The sequence below is a fragment of the Poecilia reticulata genome, chromosome 20 (assembly GCF_904066995.2).
Source record: "Poecilia reticulata chromosome 20, P_reticulata-male-v2, whole genome shotgun sequence".
NCBI lineage: Eukaryota > Metazoa > Chordata > Actinopteri > Cyprinodontiformes > Poeciliidae > Poecilia > Poecilia reticulata.
Window position 1 is genome coordinate 13,725,555 of NC_088849.1, and position 12,982 is coordinate 13,738,536.

Consider the following 12,982-nt stretch of genomic DNA (forward strand, 5'->3'; position numbering starts at 1 on the left):
ACAAAATGAGTTGGCTAAGCTTGGCATGTGAAATCCTCTAATAAACATGCACATGTGCAATTAAAGGTGAACAGAGTGTGTCTTATATTACACTTCTCTAAGGTGATGCAGGGTGAGGAAAAAGAGGAAGGAGCAATGAGCTAACAGTGGTTGAAACAAAAGCCAGTTTGTTTGAGGCAAGCCATTGATGTTTATTTTTACACTTTTCAAAAAAGAAAAAAAACATACGTTAAAATGCAACGCGGATCTCGCATTAGGTGCTTTCCTCAACATGCATAGGCAAGCTAAATGTGACTGTCGTGAGCTAATGCTTTCAAACTATCTTTTTTGTCTTGCAGGTTGGTGTCTCCCAGGTCTTATGAGCTGGGCTACAGGTGTTTGTGTGTCTGGGCTTGAGCTCCTCCACTGTTCAGGCGTTGGCGACCTGGATCCAGAGCGTGGAGTACATAAAGCTGTCTGTTTTATTCCTCCGGGTTGCTCTCCACCTCCACTCTTTCCGCCTCCTGCTCTGCTCTGCTGCCAGGCTTCATCTCCATCTTTCTTCTAAGCATACACGTTACACTATTCATACTCACACTCACATTCATCAGTAATAAATGGTTCCTTTATGCACCTTTTCTCTTAAAATGGTCTCCCATTCTTTGCTATATCACTCAGCCAGTCAATAGTAGCCAAGCACAAATGAATTAATTTAATTTTTTTTTTAATAACCAGCAGTATGTCCAGTATTTGATGTCTGTTATTATAATGGGATGAAGGGTGTAACATCCATAGTGTTCGTTGGCATTTGGAAAGAGCAAGGTAGTTTTTGCCATGATGTCTACATTCATTTTTTTTTCCATTTGTTTTGATCCAGTATAACGCTAACTAGGACCATGATGGCAGCCTTATATACCTAAACAATGGAGTAAGTGCCATAAAATACTGTGTTTTTGCAAATACAGATGGTGCATTCATATTTTTGGTCAATTAATTAGGTTTAATTTTTTTTTTATTAATTTCTGTGAGATAAAAGCTTTCAACATCCTGGACTTTGCATTTTGAAGATAGGTTTTGTCAGGTTTGACTAAACTAATTATTTACTCTTCATGATAAAGACACTTGCTCAAAGTTCATTTTACAGCAAGTAACTTTTTTTTTTCTAAACCTTTCTAAGTTCAGGCACCTAACATTCCAGCAACTAGGTTTTTTAGTCCTATCAAATGATACAGTGTCTTTTGCAATGCATTACAGTGCCACATGAATGTGATGAGTCTACATAGTTTTTTAATGGAGTCAAATCCCATCTATACCGACAAATCTGGGATCGCTCATTGCGGGGTTTTTTTTGTTGTTGTTTTTGAACGCTTACAATTGCTTGGCCCTCAAAGGCAAAACCTTAAGACTCAGGTATGTAAATACAGGGCGGACTGAACATAAACACCTCTATCCAACACTTAGTTGGCTCAAAGTGGCATCTTGGTGAGTTTTAACAGACTGTTTTGTTTGGAGAAGCCTAAACAGCAAAGAACATACAGCAGAAAACCTGGACGGCTAAAATCACTGGGTGTGAAATGAATCACTCATTTAGTGTTACTTGATTTTGCTTTTTTTTTTTTCCTTATCAGTGCTTTTTCATGCATAGAAGAGTATAATTGCTATTGGGTACAGTAAATTAGTTGCTTTCTCTGTTGTTGTTCTGACTATAACTTCATTTCTCTTATCTCTGATCTGAGGTCTCCTTCCTCGCTTTATGTGGTACTAAGGCCAAGTCACGATCCATACAATCTCCCTATACATATATGGAAAGTTTCTGGGGCCCCTCGTTCAGATTTAGACTGAAGGCTGAAACTAAATACTGATGAAACATGAACACCAGAAGTATTTGTATTAGATCACCAGCCGAATGAGTTTTATGTACTTCAGCGAGCCTTTCATTGCGCATGGTGATAGCATGGATCAGAAGTAATCGTGCACAAATGTAAACGTCAGAGGCTATCCACTGATTAGTATGAGTCTGTCACATTCAGACTTTTAAGCTTAAAGATGACTGATTGCTTTACTTTACGCGTTTTCTGTGTCTACAAAACAAACTCTCTCCTTGGTCTCTTATTGTCCTCCTAACCACAGCTGAGTCGACCTCCTCTTACAACTTTTGAGAGACTACCTAAATTAACTGCATCCTAAAGCAAGTAAGAATGGGCATGATTCTCCCTGTGGTTCCAACCCCTATCCCAACAGCAGGCACAAGGCCTATTGCTTCCTGTGTGCAAAGGTCTTTGCTGTGAGAATGTTTTTGACTTGTGGAAAGCATTCACTGGCAGTTCCTGTCGTGCTCTGAGGGTGAAGCGAGGACACGCTATCTACCACCTTTCGTTGTTGTTAGCAGAGAGGAGGAAGGGTACAATTACCATAGCAGCCAAGGGTTTCCCAAGACCATGACAATAACTTACTTGGAGTACCACAGGAATGGTGTTCCAGAATGGACAGTGAACTTATAAGTTACAGTGGAGCAAGCTCATCACTAACATGCTTAAACTATAGTATGCAATGCACAGAAGAGCTGGAACCCTCACGTTTCACCAGGAGTTACGAAATGCCCACTGTACACTATAAGACCTCTCATAGACCCTACACACGCAATCCACATTTCAGTAGAGTTTTGTAGATTTCTTTGAATCCTGTGCGGAGCGAGGTCTAAAAGAATGTTCTAGAGCTAAATTTATTGATACTGCCATATAGTTTGGTCAGAAACAAGCTTATATGCTGTTGCCATCGGATGAGCCTCTTACTACCAAAGTGGATGCTATAAAAAGCTTCATTATTGACAGATAGCAGATGTAATAAATTAACTCTTTGTGCTTTAACAATAATGTAATACTAATAAATAACTTTATAGATGATAATCCAACACTGAAAGCTGCTAACCCCCTTCCAGTATACGAATCCTCTGGTCTCTTCTCGGCATGTGTCAGTTTTGTGACCCTTGTCATCAAGAACAGGCAAAGGAAGCACATTCCTGGAACTCAACCATACACACAGGAAAAACGGTGGGTGGCAGTGACGTAAAAGGCCCTCAAAGAACATACTATTAAGACCCCACCAAAACAACATTCGCTTATTTGCTGCTTTTCCTTACATTCCCCCCTCGTTGGAGAATGAATGGAGCTACCAGACACCTTGAAAGATCAAAAAAAAAAACTTGCCAGTCAGGCAAGCCATAATTTTCTTTCTTGTTATGTTATCGTAGTAACGTTTTGAAACAGCCGGGTATAGATTTTTATTAACAGCAGAAGAGATATGGCGTCTAATAAACAGAAACAGGCTTTTACTGAACCAGGGTGGTTTCAAGACGGTTGCTTTTTTCCTAAATCTCTGGGATTTATTTAGTTGATGTAACTGTGTTATTACAAAGAGTCATTAGAGGAGTGACGTAGCCTGGCACAAAGACATGCAGTTAAATGCATCCATTTCAAGGAAGCACCACATACACACTCACACAAACCACAGTGGGGGAGAGATTATTAAATAGGCCCGTGGGGATTGTTTGCAGAACCACCTCCAGCCGACTAAGAGTAAAATTGCACAGCAAAAGGATACGTGTATTTCCGCGCACATTCACAAGATGGTCACTCCATGTACTGAGTTTGTGTGCTTTGTTCGTTTCTTTTGGCACCGCCAGGTGCTTTTGGTCCCACTGGGTTCAACTATACAAAGCCAATAGTTTAAACGTCACATATGAGCAATGTTCAACTCAAGCACGCCTGTGAACTTCCCATATTGCATAAAAAGCTGACATAATATCTACAAAAAAACCCAAAAAAACACAAATATATGTATCCAGCTTTTTTACAGTGAGTGAGGTTATGACTGTGATTTCTGGACAGTGATTGGACAACTGGCACCTGATAACGCAGCAGTTTTGTAAAAATAAAAATGAGACCTAGTCTCAGTATTTACCATATAAACAGAGGCAAAATTGTGAAATTAGATGGACAGATAGATTTTACATTTATTTTGTCAATCAAAAAATAAATGTTATTTTTTTGCTACTTATTATGTCAGTAAGTAGCAAAGTAAATATATTGTTTATCCCTATTGTGTAATTTTTGTGTACCTTCAGTAAGACAAAATGTCTTCTGCCAGATGAAAGGTATATCTGTTATTCATTGTGAGTGCTTCCCTTTGTATTTGTCTGTAGAGTCAGTCATGACATAAAAAAAGAAGATGCTTAAAACCTTTGCACACTACTTAAGTTCTCAGTTGTAAAGCAATATCCTTCTCTAAATATCTTTAAAAAATAAAAAATTCTTCACCCTAAACATCAGCTTTTTATAATTTGTCTTCACTGCGCTGCACGGAACGGTCTCAAAGGTGGGACGTTGATGGGATTCCCCATCAATTTGCAGAACTGCCCTCTTCAAGTCGTTCTGCAAACATTTATTTTGGATTTAGGACTTGGTTTTCAATATTTACTTTCGTCTTCTGTGTCCATTTTATGTTAAAGCAATCTGCCTGCTTAGCCGCTGCCCTGTTGCATGACTCACTTTTTCTTGTGGTTCAGGTCACAGAGACATTAACATGCTTTCATGCCTGTCAATATTTTATTTAATTTTTATTTTTTAGGTTCTTGGAAGGTCAGACGTCTCAGTTCTGTATTTGTTTCTTATGTTTTTAAGACTTTTGTAAAACCATAATCATTTTAAAAGGTATATTATTTTTAAGAAATATAAATGCATTTAAAGAGTTCACAAATCTTCAAGTGACAATATTACGATCAGGCATTAAAGTTATCCCACTAATATTTTTAAAATTTGCAGCCTTGTGCCAGGTAGCTGATCATGCAGATGTGCAGATCCAAAATGTCTCTACAAAGTGGTCCTGCTTTCAAACCACGTCTTTTTAAAAATCCTTTAAAAAAATATGAAAAGGAAAAAAGCACTAATCTTTAAGTGAAATGGTGAAAGTTGACCAGCCCGTAGCTTAGGTTTTGAGAAATAAGGTAGTTTTAAAAAGACAGAGAGGAGTGGGGATGCTGTATATCTTACGTGGGTCTGTTGTGGAGAGGCTAGCCTCTTCTGAAATCATCTGTTGAAGTTGCAGCTCATAAACACAGTCCTCCTCTTCATGAGACAGTTATTAAAAAAAAAAAAGTCTCTTCAGTCAGAAGCTTCTCGAGATTCGTTGCAACACCGACTGCTATGGAATACACTTCCTGTCCACAATCCTTTTGTGTAAAGTTTCAGACATCAAGGATTTTAAATGTATACTAATTAGATTGAGTTATATTGCCTTGGCTTTTCTGCAACGTGGAATCTTTTTCTCCTCAAACTTTTTTTGTTTCTTTCTGCGGCCATCATTCAAGCAGTACTTCAACCACAAAAGGCCGAGCCATCAAATTATGATGCATCTTTTTCTCCCTGCTGTAAAATACTTGATACTGAGGGATAATAAACTTTATGAACCCTAACACCTCAAAAATGTATAACTGATCAAATTTTAATTTTTTTTTTTTTTTGCTATTTTGTTATTAGTCTATCTTATGTACTTAATGTTTTGTTATTTTATTGTACATAAATCATTTAGGCATCACAGAAAAAAAAAATTGTTGGGAAATACACTTTTTGGGTTGCCATTACATTTCAATAAATTGGTTTGATTTAATTTGAAAAAAATGGCCCCATTCTTTCCAGCTGTGACTCCACTGGGATTTCTTTTATTTGTCAACATATATACAGAGGTGTTAAAAAAAAGTATTACCACCTAAAGATTTCTTGTTTTTTTTTCTTCTTTTCATCAGACAATATAATTATTGTCTGCCTCATCAAAAATATTAAAGAAAAGCAGAGGAAATACAAAAACCCATTTTCTACCAAATTGTGATTGTATTTGTTAGTGAGAAAGCAGTTCCAACCACTTGGACCTGATTTGAAGATGTTTGATATTTGTCAAATTGTATTAACCTCTCACGGCTATGATAAAACCTGTGAAGCATAGAAGTTCCTTAAATAGAACATCCTTGACATCAAAAATAAGCCTAATTTTCCTCAAAATAGAGTTATTGTCCGCTGTTGGTCCAGAAAGGTTAACAAAGGATATTTCTAAGACTTAGGAACTGCGCACTCACAATGAGAGTCATTGTCCACAAATGGAAAAACCATGGAGCATTGAGCAGTCGTGAACCCTCCCAGGAGTGGCCAGCCTACCAAAATTACCTCAAGCACACGTCAACAACTTATCCGTGAGGTCCCAGAAAACCCCTCATCATGTAAAGCGGCACAGGGCAAATAAGGTCAAGTACAAATTTAACTGTTCAGACTGGTGGGAGATTCTTAATTTGTTTCTTTCCCATTTTCAGTTTTATTTTTCTCAGTATTCACCCTGTTTGACAAAAGCATTTTTTTGGTTGGAAAGTGTTTAATTTCTTCTTCTTCTTCTTTGATATAAGGAGCTTAATGTTTCCAAAAAAAAAATATGTCAAAAAAATAATATTTGGATATTATAGGCGGTACCTGTCTCGCCCTCAGAGCTGTCCGCTGCTTGAGCAAAGGGACATCTGTGGGACCTGTGGTGTTTAGTTTAAGGGACAGTGGCCACAGCTTGGGTTGGATCGAGTCTTGTCTAGACTGCTGCTTCTGGTACAAACAGAGTAAGGCAGGACTGAAACAAACAGTGGTAAAAAAAAAAAAAAAAAGTCTGCATGATGGAACGTATATTACGGAAAAAAAAATCTTATAGAAAATAAAAAAATTCTATTTCTCCATCAAAAGTTCAAACGGGGGCACTGTTTGAGCCTTAGGGCGTCAAGTCTAAAAAATTCCTGAAGTAAGTCTTTGGCTGTAGCAGCTGTGCACCCTATCACTTGCCAAAGTTTGGAACATCTTGTTACCAACGGTAGCCAAATGACAGTAGGGGTGTGATGTTTCCATCCATCCATCCATCCATTTTCTCGCACCCTTGTCCCTTAATGGGGTCGGGAGGGTTTGCTGGTGCCTATCTCCAGCTAATGTTTCAGGCGAGAGGCAGGGTACACCCTGGACAGGTCGCCAGTCTGTCGCAGGATGTTTCCCTTCGCCTCATCTAAACTTAAGCATAATGTGTTTGATAACCCGGGGTGCATATTTTCTTCAAGGAGCTCTAATCTCAAGCAATCTGTTTGCAGCTATACATAAATGCAGATTAACTTTTGCATGTTGAATGTGCTGTCCTCATCTAAACTCCACAGAAGCTGTCCAGTAGGTATTATATTAGGTTTTAGGCAGTAGGTTAATAGACACTTCGATAAACTCACAATGTCATGCAAGTTCCGTGTAATCCTTTTTTTTTTTCTTTGTGGCCGCAAAATATGATAAAACAAGTTAAATCAATCAAGTTTATTTGTATAGTACAATTTAGCAACAAGTCAGTTCAAAGTGCCTTACATCACAAAAACAATTGAGAAACTAGTGGCTTACATTTTGAGAAGTGCTATTATCAAAATCATCAACACATGTCAAATACATTCGTCAGTGTTCCAGCTGTTAAGGTTCAAAAGCTGCTCTAAACAGGAGGGTTTCAAGCATAAATAGGAAGGATATTTTAGTAACTTATTTTGTCAACTTATCTGGTATTTTACTAGCCATTTCTCTTGTATGTAATTTCAAGGTCAAATATATCAAACAGTAGGAGGAGAGGACTCTTTCCACTGCGCTGATGTTAATGGGTTCAGGCTACCCAGGGAAACCAGAGCGCTAATCCTCCTTGGATACAGTCACATCAATAAAACCGGTCCACCATTTAATACCTCCCCCTTGAAGCAATGAAATACTGGGGAGATTCACAGCCAAACAAGAAACTTTAACTCGCTTTATTTTCACTTGATGCAACTCTTTTGTATCTCTGTTTTAAAGTGAAAAAAAAGGCTTTTGAAAAAAACAAAACAACAAATCAAACAGGAATGGGTAAAGACAACTTTAGGACGTCTTAAGGCTCATTTTACATTGCAAGTTTTTTTTCAGGAAACATGCTGTTTGTTCATTTACTCTTTCTGCAGCAGTATCTTGTGTTATCGGGAAAGGAGTCCAGAACTGAAAAGGTTTATTATAATACACCCATAAAGCAAGAGACCTTGGAAGCAGTTATGAGTATAGCTTTCATAGCAGTCTTTATTTCCTTTGAAATGCTTAGTTTCCTCCTCAGTGTTCCCCACCTTTCAGACAGTTATAAAACAGACAGACCTTTAATTTTACGGGACGTGTTGTATGGGAATATTTGTCTGGCTGCGAGCCAACTCCACCAAATAAAATCAGCGTTAATGATGTAGGGTAAAATGTAGCCTCCTATGTTTGCGTTTGGCTTGTGTGTGGTTTGGTGGACTGTTCATTCTGAAACAAGTGTTTCTCATTATGTCGAGTATTGTGCTTGGCAGGAGGCTCCGCAAATCCTGCCAATGCTTAATCTGCTTCCCAGAGCCTGCCTAGAATACCATATATAGTTTCACCTGTTATCCTGCTCACTGCTAAGAGATAATCCGCAAAAGTTTTCATGTGTTTTTAAAAAAAAAAAACATTTTACGAGCTGACGTCATGTCAAACATGACGTCAACTTGTCCGCTGGTTTTGTAAGTATTTAACTAATTAAATTTTGATGTTAACATGTTGGCGTAGCTGTAGAAAACAATCCTCTGAGCTTACTGGATTGTCTCCAGTGACCTCTGCAATTTTGCCAAGTCTTAAGAGTTCAGAGAGAGCTAAACTCCATAAAAAGGGAATGCTATTTTAGATGCAAATAATAAGAGCATCTATCAAAAGTAAGGAAACTGCTCTTGCTCAGGCCACACTTCAATTTGGAAATCAGATGGTTGATGCTTCAGAGCTAATGGAACAGGAATCTAGTTAATCTGCAACAAGAATTTTTGGTTTAGGAGAGATTTGCAGCGCTATATAAAAATAATTTTTTAAAAAGTATTGGCTCTCTTACCGCTGCCATCTGCTTTTGCTCTTTTAAAATCACATTTAGATGTTTCAGATTATTAAACAAATCCTAAAATCCCACTCCAGAAAATAGTGAACATGCAGGATGCCGTTTTTAAACGTCATCTCAAGAGGTACAGAGGTGGCACCGCCTTGTTGTGTAGGTATTTTTCAGAGGAATGGAGCTCTGCGCAGCAGAGTTGGCATCCAGAGAAATAAAAATGATGTGAAACTATTGAGGCAATGTCTCAAGACATCAGCCGGGAAGTTTAAAGCTTGAGACCCTAATAACACAGTCAGGTTAGTTGCAGCCCTCGCCTAAATATCTTGCAATGATAAGCAGGTATGTCAAATAAATGGATGGATTTCATCGTTGCAGTTTATTGTCATTTAAACAGCACCAGTGATTCCCTCTAGCAGTATTTAGACTTTATCCATATTCCACACAGCAACTTTTCTCTTCTAAACAAGCACGCTGTGGTGTGGAGCAAAGCAAACAAAATTGTCACCTGAAACATTTGGAAAAGTAAGGTTCATTCTAATCAACCCCGAGCCATTTTCCAACAACTGCAGACGTAGAACTTGAAGTTGAGGAAATTTCTCCGAAGGATACGTCTTCAAAGTAACTCATGTTGTCTGTCTTGTTGGTTTTTAACAGAGACGTGGAATTTGTAACACACCGGTGAGAGCTCTGCAGCTTTGACCCATCTCTGCAAATAGAGCACCTCTTTGAAGAAAAGCACACATTTAAGGAACTACAAGACTCCTTCAAAAGGATTCACGATCAAAGTTAACCTGAGACCCTTGGAGCCTCACACAGGCCACGCACAGAACAATTGAACAAAAAAAAAAACGATCTTACAGGAACACAGAAAGCACAAATCCTTTTCCAACTGTCCCCACAACTCCCACAGTGAAAAACCTCTTAGCTACTAACAAAAATCAGATTTTTATTTTTTTTTTCTGTGTTGCTTTCCCCCAGGTCAAGGAGGACAAGCTGACTGTGGAGGACAAACTGCACAACTCAGCTGATTTTGATCATTTCTGCAATTCTTTGTTGTTAGAACAAAAATAAGTCATAACATCAAAACTGCAGAACAAAAGTAGGCAATTAAAATCAAACTAAAAAAAATGATGGCATCATTTTGAAAGGGAGAGTGCCAGCATAACCCAACTAGGAACAATGGGCTGCAGAACGTGGTCAGCCTCTGGGATTGGCTTATTGAGAACCAGTGCTGGCCAACTGACTCATAATTCAACAAATCAATCAGCTGTATTTTTTTAATCTATATTTGAATTTACTTGCATGCTCAGCATTTATATAGTGAATTGTACATGAATCCAAAGTCTGTTGGGTAGGGTAAGGGTAACCAAACATTGGGCCAAAGGAGCCTCGTGATTTATAGACAGTCACAATCTGATCAAATGTCTCTAAATGTATTTAACAAGCTTAATTTTACCATATTAGGATAATAAAAAACATAACAATAATGTGAATATTAGTGGGTTGTGTTTGTGGCATTAACTCATACTAGAAAACACAACAATCATTTTGATCAAAATATTAGTGAATATTTTATTCAGGCTCATGTACTGACATACATTCAAATTGTTGATCAAAACTAACTGTGATGCCAAAAGACTGAAATCAAGTAAAGCTAAACTTAGAAAAGAAAGAAAAAAAAAACTGCTGAGCTAACAAGATTCCAGCCCTGTTAAGTAGATCCAGATCTGGGTTGATTTCACTCAGTAGGGTTAAGGTATGGGTTTGAGTCTGGGTGTGGTTTAGGTCAGAGGTTTTTTCAAACTAAACAAATGGATTTAAATCTGTAATTGTTCAGGCCACACAAGCATGCCATTTCCTGTACCCAATTTTAGGATCAGGGCAAGATCAGAGATTCATAATAAAGAAGTTTCATTTGTTTGGTTTGCTCTGTAACAAATGATTACAAAACGGTGACAAAAACCTTTTATCACACATTACTCTCATCTTCTTCAGTTAATGGTGATAAATGTCACTAAACTGGAACCCAACTGGCCCTGGGTTTCACATTAGCAGAAGATTAATGGATACAGCACAGTTCTGAAATGTGGCCCAAAAATCTTGGTTCCAAATTTTTTGTTTTGGTTTTATTTTAGGTATTTTCCTTAATATGAAACAAATTCCAAACAACGGCCTGTGACTTGATGCTTTTCACAGATCAAACCCAAAGTGTGATGCCTATCATATCAAACTAGCAGGCGCTGAGCTGATTCCAGAGGAGCTGTCCTCCACATAAGCACTACGGCTTCAGCCTCCAGGTCTTGGAAATTCTGAGAACAGCTAGTACAGACAGAGGGCAAAGTGTTCTCCTTGACCGATAATAGGACAATGAGTTATGTAGATAAGACGCACCCAGGCCATTGGGGGTTTTATGTCATGTCTGTACCCCATAAATTGTCTTTTTCAGATGGTTTTATGTTCTATTCCTGTGTTTTGTGAAGTTGTAAAGTATGAGTTACTATTTCATTATGTTTCAGGGAATATTTGCTTTATCAAATGTTTTTTTTCTGTGAGAATCTTGCTTTGTATATTGTTGCCCCGTTCTGTTTTTGTGTTTTGGGGTTTTTTTTTAAAGTCATTAGACGTCATCACTAGTCCTTATTTCCAGGTCCCTATTTCAACATGTGCATTATTCTGGAGTTGATGAGCTCTGTAAAGATCAGAACTGAGTCTGAAATGGGAAATAAGAAAATCACTTGAAACCACAGGAAACATCGTGTTTCCTCATGTTCCTCCTTTTTTTTTCTCACAAAAGATGTAAAAGGTTTTTCTTGGTTAATTAAAATAAAGTTATTTTACTTAATTGTATTATCTAGTTATTAACAAACTTGAATATAATTTATAAGGTTATCAAGTTATCTTTCTTTTTGCAATGCATTTCATTCAAGCAATTGCGATCTAAAAAAACAATCATGAATGCAATTCACTGAAACTTGCAGAAAAATCCTTTGCTTTGTGTTTTATCTGTCCAATATGTTTGTTTTGAATCTCTGCCCTTATAAAAAAAAAAAGATGCTTCACAGCTCAGGAAAAAAATTCAAATCACTTCACACCTTGATGACAGGCCAATTTTAAAGACACTCACAAGATCTGGTCCTACATACGGTTTCCGTTTTGTTTGTAGACAATATTTCGGATTTGCTCATCAGACATTCAGACCTCATTGCCAAGATCAATTCAAGGTGGCAGAAATGTCTTCAAAACGAGTGGCAGGCTTGGTATTTAGCCTTACACATTAATATAAAAATTTTAGACAAGAATTCTGACGTTATTTTAAAATATGTGCTTTAATATTTTAAAGGTAATCTCAGATCTAGTGTAAAATTGAAACCTAATGTGTTGTTTAACAGGGATGTTATCATACACAGAATCAGGTCGTTAACACAGTAAAAAGTTTTCGGAGTGTTTGACTTGGCCACATCGAGCCAATCGACCAAAGATTTGCGATGCTCCAAATGGTGCTGGGTATCATCTCTCTAGCCCTACAGTATTTGTACAGGCCAAAGTTAAATATTTGAGGAGCACATGTTGGGATGAAGGGTGACACGGGATTTCATCATAAAGCCGGGAAGGATAAGTCAGCGGGGGGTCATTTTAACAGTAGTGTCAACATCGTGAGATCTCTACTCCGTCCACTTGGCAAACAGTGCGTCGCAGACTTTCTGCTTTCTGGAAGGGGCCGGTGCTTTCTCAGAACACCTTTTCAGTCGAGTCAACACATTTTTGACATTTGCTCTCTTTGATTTTGCATAGTGGGTCCAAAGAAACTGGAGGGCTAGAAATGAAGCAGGTGTAACTTCTGCGCTGCCAGGACGTTTTCTTTGTGTCAATATGGAAAGAGCAACGGTGCTGTATTCTCAATTTGTATTAAGCAGTCAGAAAATTTATCTCTGGCTTATATCACCATTTCCTTCTGATTCTAAGATTGAGCATTTCTTTCTCCCACTAACCCCCCAGCTGCAAAATGTCTGATGGAAGTTTCCAAGGTCCCATTTACTTGGCTGACTTG